The sequence below is a fragment of the Cyprinus carpio genome, unplaced genomic scaffold (genome assembly GCF_018340385.1).
Source record: "Cyprinus carpio isolate SPL01 unplaced genomic scaffold, ASM1834038v1 S000006795, whole genome shotgun sequence".
NCBI classification, from domain to species: domain Eukaryota; kingdom Metazoa; phylum Chordata; class Actinopteri; order Cypriniformes; family Cyprinidae; genus Cyprinus; species Cyprinus carpio.
This window is the reverse complement of record NW_024879381.1, coordinates 1,029,309-1,044,972: the sequence shown is the minus strand read 5'-3', so window position 1 is coordinate 1,044,972 and position 15,664 is coordinate 1,029,309. Positions and strand designations below refer to the sequence as shown.

Genomic DNA, 15,664 nt, shown 5'->3' with positions numbered 1-15,664 from the left:
TTAACTAACTTATGTGTTTCAAAAGTTTTAGTTAGCTGTCAACCCTCCCCGTTTTTTTCCGGGGTTCTCATGTATTTGAGCTCTTTTCCCGCTGTCTTCCCCTCCCCGGTTGTAGTATTTTCCTGTAAAATATCCCGTTAGCCCTTCCATCGGACCTGTCAGTCTCTGTGCTGTTGTCCTGTTGAGTTGCCCTTCCAGCAAAACAGATATTTTTCAAACCATCGTTTTTGCTTAACGTTACTTGAAAGCAACCTTAGCGTGATATTGGCCTTTTTAAGATAACAGCGTGGTTGTTGTGAGAGCACGATTTCACACCAGTGTAAGCAAAGTCACGTTAGACATAGCTTCACAATCTCGCTTAGTTAATGCAGCAGTTTTGTAGTACGAATTTTTGCTGTCAGCAGAGGGGACAGCAACAGAAAGATGAATGTAGAAATTTTTTCCGTTTTTTTGGATGAGTAGCCCAGGAAATTTCCCTTATTTTCAGTGTTTACTTAAGCTATATCAATTACATATTCAGATATTATACCTCACTTTGTCTCCGTGGTCGCGCCTCCAAGCAGAGAAAGCAGTGGCAAGTTAATCCATTTTTTTTTCAAAGGGCGATTATGTGTTGCGCTATTACACCCTACAATACAGCAACGGTTTACCATGGTTGAAATAGATTTTTAATTAATCAAATTAAGACACACACGGCTGAGAGGGAGTACGTCTAAACACTGCGCAGTAGTCCGAGTAGCAATAAAGGAGGCCATCAACATGGCGGCCACGCCAAGTAATGACGTCACGACGCCCAAGCCCTTATAGGAAACAAATACAGGAAATTTGGCAGAAGGAATGGAATGAAGGAACAAAAGGTAGACATTTTTACTGTGCATTCAAGAAAAAGTTGGTTCAGAGACAAGAAGATTCGGAAAACAGGAAAAGAGGACGTTTTTAGTCTCAAGAATGCGTATTGGACATTGTTTATTAAATCAACTGCTTACAAAAATTGGTAAACATGAGAATGGAAAATTGTGATAAATATGGGTTAGCTGAAACTGTAGAACATGTGCTTATAGAATGCGAAGCTTATGAAAGAGAGCGGTCCCAGCTAAGACCCGCTTTAAGAAACATAGAAATCAATGAGCTGACACTTCAGGTTCTCCTAGGAGAAGGTGCCAAACAATCAAGAATTTTATCATGAGTTATTTATATTTTTAAAGGAAACAGGATTATTTAATAGAATGTAAAACTCCCTTCTGTGTAAACTCTTATGCATGACTTATTTTTATTTATTTATTTATTATTTATTTTATTTTTTTGAAAGAGTAGATCTAGCTTAAACTTCCTTTCCAATATGCGCTTCACACTCCATTTCAGTAGGTGGCGGGAATGCACCTTTTAAGTTGGTTTGCCAACCGCCATAAAATCCTAGAAGAAGAAGAAGAAGAAGGGCAAATTGCAAACATTTGGGACAATGGGCAGACTGGAAGACAGTTCTATAATATCCAGAATAAAGTGGGAAAGGGCAGAATTATGAACAGAAGCAAGGAGGAGGAGGATGTGTTGTCAAGAATGAGGTATGGACACACAAGATTAAATAAAAACTTTGGTAATAATAAAGAACATGATGATGGCAATTGTGAATTATGTGAATGTCCAGAGTCTGGTAGAGCATGTGGTTACTTCAATGTCCTAAATATCAGGAAGAAAGACAAAGATTAATTCACAATTAAAAAGAAAACAGTTAAAGTTAAACTTAGAAGAAATCCTGACAAAGAAGCTCAGGTGAAATATGTTTTAAATATATATTCTAGTTTTTCTAAGGAATACAGGACTAATTACAAGAATGTATGTGAGTGTTTTTTTTTTTTTTTTTTTTTTTGTTTTTAAAATTGGAAAGGTTAGAATCCAGTGCCACAACCCCAGTCCGCAGCAGGTGGCGGTAATGCACTATTAAAGTTAGTTGCCAACCGCCAAAAAAAAATTGAAAGAAGAAAAAGAAGAAGAAGAAGAAGAAGAATAGACGGTGGGCCGAGGGTCCGTATCTGCTTTACTTTTCGAAATGGATGATCCCCATGGTATGGAGAAACCTGGATTTGTAAAGTTGGGGACTGTTTGTTTTATTCTCAACGATATGAAAAGTGTTGCCACTCCCATTTATTGCACATTTTCCCCCCCCGAATCCATAATTCACGACCCGTAAATATTCAGGCAAACGCGGTTGCCTACTATATTATTTGAGCCAATAGCGCGGCAAGATACTGACATGGATTATTATTAACCCAATCAATGAAGTTTATTTAGAACAGCTGTTAAACGACGATTATTGGCTGTCATCACACCGAGCAGCAGCAGCGCATTGATCATCGTCCCGGACATTCTTTGTGTGAATTGTAAGTATTCATTTAATTAGAATATGATATCTATATAATGTTTTGTTTTGTACACTGTTGTGTTCAAAGGTGTGTAAGCGTCCCCTCGTTATTGTCGTTTTAAGTAGGGTAACGTTTCAGCTGGCGAACTAGCAGTAGCCAGAGCCGTTGAGAATATATCATATTTTTACGGCTCTGACAGTAACGTTAGCTACATCATGCGATTACATATTTTGATTTGGTGTAAACATTCCATTCTAACGGCACACCTTCGTCCAAATCACAATAGACTACAGCTCCACTGTATGTTTGGCGGATAATTCCTCAGACCGTTTTTGCAAAACGTTCGCCAAAACCTCAAAAGCAAAAACTCAAGGCAAACATGAACTGGTTGATGTTTAAGACATAGATTTAATTATCAGTTACATCTGACATAACTTTTGAAGGGTCCAGTATTCTAATATTCTAATTTATATTCAATATTCAAACCGGAGAGCTAAGAGCTCTAACGTTAGTTTTAGAACTGTATGTAATAGAACTAGTCAAAGAACATAAACTGCATGTCAAAGAACCCGATTATAAGTCTAACTAGCAAACTAGGCTCAAACAGAGCAAGTTAAATGGTATATAAACATGTCTACAATGCTCTCCAGGGTGGGAGGCCCACCGCTGGGGGCGGGTGGTAAAAGCCCCCAGGAACCACAATAATCATCCGTTGTCAACACCATCTCACACATCTTTTGATTCTGTCCTCCGCCGATGCGTGACTGCGCATCCTCGATATCGCCTCGCAAAATAGAAACATACCATCCCAATGAACCACTGGTTTTTCAAGAAGAATTAAAATGCAGGAGACAGAAATAGATAAAAAGAGAAAAATAAGTTCCCTTTTTTGAAAGGTGATTTCAAAAGAACAAGAATAGTAAAACTGAAAGTTGAAAGATAGGAGGGACAGAAAAGAGGGTGACTAAGGAAAAAACAAACTAGAGGTTAAAACAAAAAGCAAGAGTACCTGGTCATCCTTCTTTTTCCCTGCGGTTTTCGTTGATCCCACGTTTGGCTCTTTCTCTCGTTGCTCCGGGTCCTCTCCTCCTCTCCTATATCCCAGTCACTCTCTCCTCTTAGCGTTTCCTCCGAAACCACGTTTTTCCTCCTACCCATCCATTTCCTAATCTCATGTCGCACGTCTGACCTTCACATTATGAATGTAGAATTGTGGGATAGAGCTGGGAAATAATTAACGCAAAAAGAAAAAAGAGAAAAATATGAATGTAAGTGAATGTGCAACGGAGAGCGATGGTGATAGGCACCGAGACAAAGTAGAAAAGGAGCTGGAAGGGGCCTGTTTTTTTTAGGGAGGCACGTTGAGGGTGTGGTGGGACCATTAAAAAGGCGGCACGTTTTCCCGTCCAGGAGGTGAGAACACGGATGGAGCTCGCCAGACTGCGAGGATGAGAAGAAAGCACTGCATCCGTCGGAGAGAGAGGAAAAAGAGCGAGATCGTAAGGGCCAAGTACGCAAGCGACCGCATGAGGTGTGGGAGGGGAGAGACTGACAGAGATGGAAGCGACAAGAAAAAGAGAGGCTAAGGGGTTCAACGGGAGGGAGGGAAGAAGGAGGAGTGAGTCGTACAAGCTTTCAGGGGAGGGGCCGGAATACATTTTCTGTTCCTCCGCTCTCGTCTCCCGGCGTTTCGATTTTTCTTTCATTTGCTCTTTTGAGATTTGAGAAGTGCTTCTTTTTTTTTTTTCTTTTTTCTTCCACATTCCTTTATTCCAGTTCAAAATCAAGGGCCTGGAAAAAAGATGATATTTCCAGCCTTTCCGTTCCCATTCCGCTCTCTGTCTCCTGTCTCCATGTCATTTTCCTTCCACATTCCTTGAAACGCCAAATCCCTGTCTGCAGGCCCCTCTCCCCCCGACCTCTGTGCTCGCTCTCCGCTCACTCCTTCTGATGAGGCTGAAATAGGTGCTCGCATGCTGTAAGTGGGATGGTGAGAGGGAGGGGAAGGACGAGGGGACAGAAGGGCGAAAAGATGTTGGGTGGGGAAGGGGATGACGTTTACATGGAACAGACTCTGTGCGAGAGAGTGTGGCTGGTGTGTCAGACTGGAGAGAAAACCAGAGGAAAACCCCGTGCACATACATGTTGTTCAGTGACTTTGATTCTCAGAAATTACAGTGCGCGCAGAAACATTTAATTCTGGAACAGTTTGAACAGGGCGTCTATTGCTTCGAGGGGCACCAGTGCAAGTCCCCGTCTGCACCTTGATTACCCTATAGGCGGATAAATTAAAAGAAAAGGAAAAATTTTTTAATAACTTAGAACCTCTACATAAGGCAAATATTTTCTAAATAAAGGGTAAATTAACTTTTTCTAATGTATTTTTTCATTGACTGGATTTTTTTAAAAATAACAAATTCCCTGGACAAAGTTATGAGTAAAGAAGTAGATGATTACTGATTTGGCAAAATTAGCAAATGTACTTTTAGTTTAACTAATTAAAACATTAACTACAACACTATTTATTTTTGTTACTGAAATGGAACATGAACTGAAATAAAGAAAACATATAATAAACTTGTTTTAAATCTTTAAGCTAATTGCCAAAGCATCATATCTCCTTTCTTTTAGTTTAACCTTAAGTACTAAAATAACTAAAACCTTAAAATAAATTCTTTAATAGGTCTATTAACAAAATTACAAAACACACAATAAATTACTAAACTATCAAATTTAAAATACTTTTTATTTATATATTTTTTGTTTTTATATAAAAATATTAATAAAACCTATAATAATATTGGATTGACCACATTTTGACATGTTAATGGGTGGTTTTGTCATAGCATTGTAGACAACCAGTTTTCACCTACAATAAACATGCAACTTAATAATTATTACATTTTTTTTCTTTCTTTCTTTCTTTCTTCCTTTATTGTTGAATTCAAAAAACCCAACTGATTAAAATAACCTGGTGAGGCTAAAATATGTCTGGCTTTAACTGATAAAATATTCACCAGTGATATGATTTGGTTGTTGCAAAGACGATATTTTAGCTTTAATTTTTTTGGGCATTTCAAATGTTTAACATTTGCTTAAAATAGCCTACAGCCAAGCATAAATGCGATTTTTGTAGAACTCCCCTATGCATATGCACTGATTCAAATCCCATTTTGGCATATTGAAATATGACTATAAAACACATTTTTCACTTCATTGCTCGATGGGCCCTAGCTGGTATAATGGGCTTTAGAACACTATTGAATAATCACCTGTCCAAAAGAGACAAATTATTGCTTTCCTTCCACGCTTTGCTGAGGAAACGAGACAGTAACATAATGGGCGAAAACATAAAAGTAAAAAAAAAAGAAAATGGCAGCCACTTGAACATAACCTTATTTACCTGTACAATATAATTTTTAAAAAACATCTGTCCGTTTATTGGTACCTATCATCCTAGCTTGACCGTGGCCGTCAATAGGAGAGCAAACAGATTCAAGACAATTCCAAAAACCATCTCGGCTGTAAATTGTAGTTATTATAACCGCAAAAAAAAGAGATTTTATTCCAATGACTGACATTTAATAACATATTGTAGCTATTAGGCAATGATACAGTGACTCCATAATATAAGCCTACCTATTCCTGCAAGTTAACCTAATATAGGACCAAATAAAATGAGTATGCTATTTCGTGCACTATTCACAAAGTCCCTTGTCCGCGCCTAGTATAGGCTACAGCAGAAATGAAATCGAGGGTAATCACACTGAGCGATTCAAATCAACGCGAGTTCTCTTTGATACAACATTCAAAAACAATATCAGAACAAGACTACTTCATTTAAGACCCAATATTTCCCCATGTCTCTTTCCTGATTAGCTTTGCCCAACTAACAGTTCCAACTCAGAGTCTCCGAAGAACCGAGGACGGTTTTAGTTTCGAATGCATCGGTTTCCTGAACAAATTCCTACCTGAATCCTAACGAATACCTGTGACGAAAATGATTCAATGACTCACTCGTCACAACAGTTTTCGCTCTTGAATGATCAGTTTTAAACGAATCGGTTGAATGAGCGACTCTCATCTAACGAAACTTGTCGCCACCTTAGTTAAGGACAGACTCTTCGCCCCCTAAAAGCACAGATTGAGTCTATCTGTTTTACATGCAAACTAGGACAAGCATGTGAACACAAACAGTCCCAATGTTCATTAAAGGAACATTAATGAAAATACTTGTCTGACTAGCCAATTAGCTAGTAACCTTTACAAATCAAGACCAATTATGTTTTTAACAAGTAAATAAATACATGTATTGAGGTCTCCTCTTTATAAAAGGCCAAGTTAACCCTCATTTAAGTCTAAAGCAACCTAATATTTCAATCCGGGACTAGTGCAGCGTGTTACTGAGAAGAGCTGCGAGTAGACAAGCCCCACATGCATTGCCAACACCTACGTCGGCACACAGCACCTCTCCAGCCACAAGACACTTCAGACCTCACAAGCTGGCTCCAATGTGCCTTGGAAGCCAAACTACTCGTCCCCTTCTTGACACAACGCATACTGTCCTCTAACTTCACGACCTGTAGAATTATAAAAAATGGCTACAAGGGATTCCAACTGCTAAAAGTCCTCACGACCCATTACATAGCATCATCCTAGTTTTTCGTCCTGTTTGGTTTAAACTAAACAGCAATATGCCTAATCCTAATTGGCGCTGACTTGGGCTAAGGCTATTAATTGCGTATTTCTCAACACCTAACCTGCGAATAAATAAAACCTGAGCTGTCACGCCCTTACTGTATTTGGATATGTGAAATTCTAAGCGACGATGATAAATGACTCCAACAATGATCAAGCAAACTTTACATGAAAACCCGCTATTGGCTCTCGGCCTGACCAAGCAAGTCCACCTGAATGCATTCTAGCCCTTGTCCCCATTAACTGAACTTGCATTTAATTCATAGTTTTAGTACACGCAGCTGCTGTGCTAATTTTAAACTGGATACCTACATAGTTTGTTTAGCCAGCATAGTTATTTTAGATAAGCATTTACTGGCATGTATTCAGTTTAGGCTTTACTTGTTCATCCATACATTATTTTTTTAGACCAACAAAAAATGTTACTTTTAAAATATACAGCATCAAAATTTGTTGCGGAAATGTTTATTTGCGTACATCTCGCAATCATGATTTGCCATATGCATTAGATGTTTTGAATGAAAACTAGAGCTTTGATCCATAATACCTTAATCATTTAAAATATCATCTTACCCTAAGACATATTAGGGCCGGGGAGATATACGATGTAAACAATGGCCTATGTATATGACCAGTTATGTAAACAAGTCTCGAAAACTACTATGCTGGACTGTTATAAAGATACTCATTTAAGTACATTACAAGTGTTTGAAGGAAGTTTATAGCTATACTCCTTCTTTAGCTACACAATACAACACAGGCTGCCCAACCGCAGATAAGATGTGTTATGCATTTTAGCTTTTGCGACCAGACTGGACGCAGAAGCATAACCTTCAGCATCAACCATTTCGCAGGATCCAAGTAAAAACACGTGCCTAAAGGGGATAGCCTCCAGTCACTTTGAGTAAACGCCAACAATTTCCTCCCGCACGTCCATCCCCGCCAATATCCACAACAGGCTAGGAACACTTTGACATTTTACTTTCTTCTATGGAACACACAGACATATCTCCAAATCAGTGAAAGTCGAAGTTAAACTGGTAGTTGGGCAAGTGTCAAATGTTAGACCATCTTGTCATACATTTTTTCAATTGTAGTTGGACCAAAAAAAAAAAATTTCAATATTGGCGTGAACTATTCCTTTGAAGAGCACTCCGTTCTACTTGCTGAAATGCAAGAGCTGAAATGGGAGATGAACGCACTCAGGTGGCTTAGTCCTTGGGAGAGAATCAAAACCACAAAGTGCTTAATGAAGTTATGTTATCCAGCGTTGATAAATAGACCTCACCTGACAGCCGTAGATAACATAGCTAGCAAAAATTTTCTACTGAAAATTAGCAATATATTATTGCGCGTGTCCTCTCAGCGAGTCACTGGCACGAGTGTATTCAAGACCCCTTTGCGCTATCCTCGAACAAGAAGCAGACCGGCACGGTGCATCCCAAGGTATTGCATTGTATCTGTGGTCGCTGCCACAAAGCCTTCATATTATGTTTCATCCTGAAAAGTGCTTTCTGCATGTCGTTACCGATCTCTCTCTTTGCTTGCCTTTATGACTCTATATTAATCCGATCCTCTAACTTCCCCTTGCGTCTCCAAAACAAATCAGTCCACAGTGAATGTATACTGACAAACAGAGGTGGCAGCTGAGTACAATAGCAAAGACCCTGGTCCAGACAGCCTGCCCTCTGTCCTGAAATTATCACCTACAGACAGCCAGCCGAACACTGAGCTGAAGCCCAAAAATCAAAAGGAAACTATATTAGAAATCGTATCCTCTAACTAGCCAAGGCCCATCAAATTTGATTGTATGTATGTCTATCATGGCGCGCCAGAAGAAAGAGGTTCTGCGTTCGCGGCGGGCGGTTACTATAGTCAAGTTGAATTTGGAACAAGTGAGGCAGACATTTTCAGCGCGGAGACCACAGGGCACTCTGAACTTGAGAAGGGTGATGTTCGATCCGCCCGTGCGCCCTCATTAAATTACTCGAAGAGCCGCCCCGCCCTAAATGAATGTTAGCCTCATATCTACCTGGCTGTATCCCCATATTCATCCATTAGTTCATAACTTGCTACATTCGACTTACAATACAACAATAGTGATTGTAATTAGCCACAATTACATTTGAGGAGTGTGCTGAGACTGCTTTAATTATATTGTCAGGGCGAGATTTACACCAAAACACGAATTATAAAATCTTTTACCTATTATTAATAGTATATGTATGTATATGCATATTAAAAAAGTGCCCTTACCCTTTAAGAGGCCCCCACTGACTTTGCAAACAAACTGCAAAATCATCAATGGCAATTGCCCAAAGTTATAAGCGTGTTCCAAATGATTAACATGCATGCCACCTCAAAGTACAACCAAGGGCACTGGCAAGCAGTGTAATGCCAGGTGACCGTTAGTCTTCCTTTTCCTGCCTGACTGTTGCAGACTTTGCAAATAGATGTTAGACACACTTACTCTCTAACTCACTGCCTGCCCATCTTATGCCCACCATCTTTGCCTGTACACGTGCTTGCGGGTAAACTAGAACTTCATTCGGAATTAAGCTATTATTCATTTGCAAAAAAGTATAACATCGTAAGAAACAGATGTAATTTAAATATATTATATATATATATATTATATCCTATTATATATATAATATATAATCTAATAATATATATATATTTTGAAATATATAAATCTGGTTAGCAATATGAAAAGATATATATATGTGCAGCCCGTTTTTTAATTACAAATCAATGGCATCTAATTTCCCCCACAAATGAAAATTTCGCTGCAAAAATGTAACTCACCCTCAAGGTCAGCCAAGATGTAGAGTGTTTGTTGCTTCCCCCAAATCTGAAAGATTTGAGAAATTAACATTACATTACTGCTGCGTGAATCAGTACAGGCAACTGATATTAAACATCATATAACCACATATTAAACAACACGACGCCAGTCCATCAGTTAAACATCTTGTGAATCAAATGATTTGGATTTGGTATTAAACAAATCCATCAATTAGACCTGTTAACATTGTCAACAAGGCCCTCTGTCTATTTTACTTTGAACAGGTGACTCAACCCGAATCAGGAGAGAAATAGCACAGATCACGTTACAGTGACAAAGTCTGAAGCAAACTGTTCCAAGTAAAATCATGTCAGTGGACTTTGACGTGAGAGGACCACAGGGATCCTTTTTCACTGGAGGAAGTGTTATTATAGATTATGGACTGAAGCAACAGATTACTTAAACACCATAATGATGTATTTATCACCTATAAACACTCACATTCTCACTTCACAAGACATTAATTGATGGACTGGAGTTGTGTATATCACTTGTGAACAATAATTATAATTCTACAATCCTAAAAAACTATCATTCTGACGGCACCCATTCACTGCAGAGGATCCATTGGTGAGCAAGTGATGTAATGCTAAATTTCTCCAAATCTTTGAGTGATCTACATGATGGAAGGCCTCAGGGTGAGAATATTTTAAGCAAAATTTCATTTTAGGGTACATAAAACTAGAAAATATCGTTTACACTTTTGGGAACAATTAAATGATGAGGCCTACAGCTCAGTTTATCAGACCTGATTTCAGCATAATTGACAGGAAGCACTAAAAAATCTTGTAGAATTACAAAAAGGGTAAGGAAGGGTCATCACTTAATTTAGTTCTTGCCTTGAGAGAAATTAATCAGACAGCAGAAAGGCCAGAGTATTAACCAGAACAGTATTTGTGGCAGAAAAAGTCTTCAGCATCAATTTGCTAAGAGTTCTGAAAGAACAAAATGAAAACATTAGCAATTTAATCTCAACATTCCATGTTATTTTCAATGATATTTTACTTTATGGTTTTGTAACTACTAATTTTGGAATTAAATATTTCAGAACTTTTCAATTGAAATGTGCTTACTCGGTGGAAGCACTGATCCTTTCCTCCAGACCATCAATCATTTTTACCATTAGTGTGACACTATTAAAGGTTCTTTATAAACATGAAGACAACAGTGGAATTGTTATTTAGTTTGTTTATTACCCGTATAATTGTAATAATACAACATTAAAATAAGACATTTCTAATGTCTAAAGTAAGAAGTATGTTGCATACAGCATTTCTTTAAAGCTGATGTCACTTTTTTATTTCAAGACTATTTCTTAATTTTGTGCTTCATCAAGCCTCTTTTGAGTTAGTTGTTCCTGTCAGCTAACTCTTTCATGAAAATTAAAATTCATAAAATTTCTCTAAATCAGTTCCGTCATCAGAATCAGTCATCTACATCTTGGATGGCCTGAGAGTGAGTACATTTCGAGCAAAATTTCATTTAAGCATACACACACAAACAAACATCAGGCTTTATGTATTATATTCCTAAATGCAGTGGGTCCTCATATTCCACATTTGATGTCATTTGGTTTTTCTTGTTTATGGAGACATGCAAAATTTCATTACTAATAATATTCCATATTTCCTAAAGCACACCCCTGGAAGACAACAGAAAAGAAAATTATTGCATCAATGATCAAAATATAACGATGAATCACCACATATACACACCTACATTGTCATTGTACAGGTATAGTATGTTTTTGTAATATGGCATCTATAACATATTTTATAGTGCCCAGACTGATTTAACAGGCTAGTGTGAGATTAAACATTTTTTTTTTTTTTTTTTTTACAAACTTTCATAAATTGGAAGAGGGTATACTGTCGGCATCTTCATATAATGGCCCTGTGAAACAAAGAGCAGAGTCAATGGACATACATCTATGCATCTATAAAGATGTCCAAACAGACTATTAAACTGGAACGCAGTACATTCATAAGCCACTGCTTATGCTTTTATGCCCACACAATAAGCATAACAGCATTATGAATGATTATTGAATTTTAATCCATGCATATTTACTTGAATTATGCCTTGGGGTCTGTGGTCTCAGTTATTAGTCATACAAAGTTATTCATTCACAGTCATTTATTATGCACTGTGTGCACTGAATGAAAAGTACTGTCATACTAACCAGTTAGACTGATTGAATCTCTTATCTCCAAAAATCCCTTTACCCCTTCAATCATATTCTAGGGCAGCATTGTCAAAAAAAGTCACCAAAACGCTCATCTGCCTAACTAGATAAGAAAAGGAGTTAGTTCGGTCATAGTTTTTATTACAGATAGCAATCATGCTTTTATACATTTCTTGGTTCAACCTGATGTTATTTGCAACAAACTCAACACTCAAACCAAACTCACTTTTTTGAACATTTTTACAAAGTACTCACCCTCAGCGCACCCAAGAGTAATTAATTAGTTTCGTCAGCAGGAACGATTTTGAGAAAGTTAGCATTGCATTATTTGCTCAACCATGGTCCTCTGCAGTGAATGGGTGCCGTCAGAATGAGAATCCCCAACATATGAAAAAACATCACGATAATCCACAAGAAATCCACATGACCATTGTTGTTAATTTTTTTGACCATTTTGGTCCATCAATTTAATGAGACGTGTAAAACTGGCAGGTGTAAGAAACATTAAGAATTTTTAACTTCCAACGCGGGATAAAATACATGGGCTTCTATACATAATATAAAGTCGTCCTTTCTTATCAGGTAAGTCAGGTAGTCCAAAATGCAGCGGCTAAGTCCCTTACCAGGTCAAGAAAATATTTCTCATATTACCCCAATACTACAGTCTCTTCTGCACTGGCTTCCTATTAAGTTCCGTACAGTTACAAAAATTATTATTATTTACTTATAAGGCCCTTAATGGCTTTAGCTCCTGGTTAACTAACTATTCTTCTACCACGCTACAACCCACACCTCCCTAGGTCACAAAACGCTGGACTTTTGGTAGTACCGATAGCAAAGTCCACTCAAGGAGGTTAGAGCTTTTTCGCATTTGCTCCCAAACTCTGGAATAGTCTTCTGATAATGTTTGGGGTCAGACACACTTCCTCTGTTTAAATCTAGATTAACAACACCCTCTTGTGCCAAGCATTCAAATAATGCATCTCATAATTTTTTGAATCGCATTTTATATCTTATCAAATGTGCATTATTATTCGTTAGACTTGGGTTAAATCATAATTAATTTAATACCTAAGCCGGAAACAGCAGCTGGGTGCTAATTATGTCTCTATTTGTTTCTCTTGCTTGCCACGGATTACATCCCCGTGGTAACTAGGATTACACAAGCTCCAGTCTGGATCCAGAAACCTGAGAAGAGATGATCCACCCCCTAGAGGACCTCAGATGATGCTAACCCAGAGACAACATACAGAACTCCAAATTTTGCTGTAAGTTTGATTGCATAATTGCTGTAATATTGGTTTAATCGTCTGTTTTGTCACGTCTTTTATTTATTTTTTTCTGAACAAATTTCTGCCAATATTCACATGAACTGACAGTCCCACTGTATAAGCTACTCTAATATTGTGAAACTTAATTTTCTGTAAAGTTGCTTTGTCAAAGATTTGTAATCGTAAAAAGCGCTATACAAAACTTTAATTGATTGAATTGTATTGAAATATGCACAGATCAAGCGCTGTTTACAAGAAAAAAAAAACAGTCCAAAACAGTTCTAAACAAATAATGTTGGTGTTTGAGTTGAGGAAGCCAATGACAAAGGGGATGGGCTTTTTTGCTAGAGGAAGCATTATTATGGATTGGTATTTTGGCCAGAAAGCAAGGTTTAAATTTATAATGCTTAAACATGCACATATTTCCTTCACAAGAGATATGTGAATAGGGATTAATTGTGTGGATTATTGTGATGTTTTTATCCATTCTGACGGCACCCCCTTCACTGCAGAGGATCCATTGGTGAGCAAATAAATAATGCTAGATTTCTCCAAATCTGTTCCCATGAAGAAACTCAACTTCAACTTTAATTTATTTATGTAGCACATTTAAATGCAACTTTGTTGCCCAAAGTACTTCACAAAAATTAAGAATAAAAATAAAGTACACACACATATTTACCCCACAAGTATAACAAACATTTATAAAAGGTTCCCAAATCAAAGTTTCCCCCCTTCAAAGGCCAGACTAAAAAATGTTTCTTCAACTGGGACCTAAAACTCTTAGACCAGAGACTGCCGAATATACAGGGAAGACCATTCCACAATTGGGACCTACAACTGAAAAGGCGTGTGTCACCTTTTTTACTTCTGTTTTGGACCGAGGGACAGTCAACAATGACTGATTTACTGATCTAAGTGCTTTTACTGATCAAAGTGAGCCAATGTGTAAAACCCTAAGAGATCTCTATATAATTTGGGACAAGTTGTGTATAGCTTTAAAATCCAATCTTTTTTTTGTGCTTGTCAAAAACCTTGCTGCGGCCTTCTGCACAAGCTGCAATCAAGATAGTTGCCGTTGACAGATCCCTACATAAAGTGAGTTACAGTAATCCAGTAGCAAAGTGATAAAAGTATGAATAACAATCTCTAAATCTTTAAAACTCAGAAATGGTTTTAGTTTAGGAATAAACCTAAGATGATAAAAACTACTTCTTACAACCAAATTAATCTTTTTACAAATACTAAGAGATGAATCAATTATGATGGCAAGATTTCTCACACTATCTTTCACTGTCATTTCTAAGGGGGCAAGAGCATTTTGGGGCATCTTCTCTTTAGAATTACTTGACAGCCAAACTTTTACCTCGTCTGGACATCGCAACAGGGACTGTAAAGACTGCTCATTTCCAACCTTAAGCAGAAGATAAATCTGTGTGCCATCTGTAAACATGTGATAAGAAATGTTGTGGCGATGGCAGATAGACCCCAGAGGGCACATATATAAACAAAAACGGCCCAAAACAGATGAGGGAAAACCTATTTTTAGGGGGCAAAGGAGAAAAACCCTTTGACATATTAACAAAAAATGTTCTATCCTTAAGATTGAGGGGAAAATATTTTAAACATTTTCCCCCCAAAACCCCCCCTCACCCTCCCACCGTTTTTAAAAGTCAATGACTACGTGTCAAATGGACGAGATGTAAAATATTTAAAACTGCAGCCATCCCCTAATCAAAACTAAAAACAAATATTTAGTCTTTTTTGCAGAGCGGTCTAATACTATGACCAAACCCAAACAGATGGAATTTTTCCAACAAAAAAAGGGGGAATTTTAGTAAAAAATACCTAATTTTAAAAATTTCATCAAATTTTCTTAATTTGTCTTATAAAATAAAAAAAGGTCTTACGGTTTGAAATAAGGGGGGTAATTATACTTTTTAATTTTGGGGGTTTTTTTATTTCTTTTTAAAAGTTTTTTCTCAACCTAACCTAGGGTAGTATGATAAATGTATATGTTAAACCACCTCTTTAACAGGAAAATTTCTTTAGACTTAAAAGAAAAAGAAAAAGAAACAAAAAAAAAAAAAGAAAAAGAAAAAGAAAAAAAAAAAAAATACATTGAATTTTAAATTTACTGCATTTATAAACCCATTATTAGAATATTTACAACATCATTTTTGCAGGGGTTTTAAACACAGGGTTACTAAAATAAGGGGTTTTGACTCCCCTGGTTTTTATTTTGGCAAAAATTTTTATGTTTGTTAGTGAAAAACTTTTAAAATTGATAGTTGTTCCCTGT

At 37.3% G+C, this 15,664-nt stretch overlaps 1 protein-coding gene across 1 annotated transcript in view; it reads left to right on the top strand.

The window, feature by feature from the left end:
- LOC109069099 overlaps positions 1 to 15,664 on the top strand; it is a 171,015-nt gene that overhangs the window by 144,642 nt on the left and 10,709 nt on the right. The window lies entirely within an intron of this gene.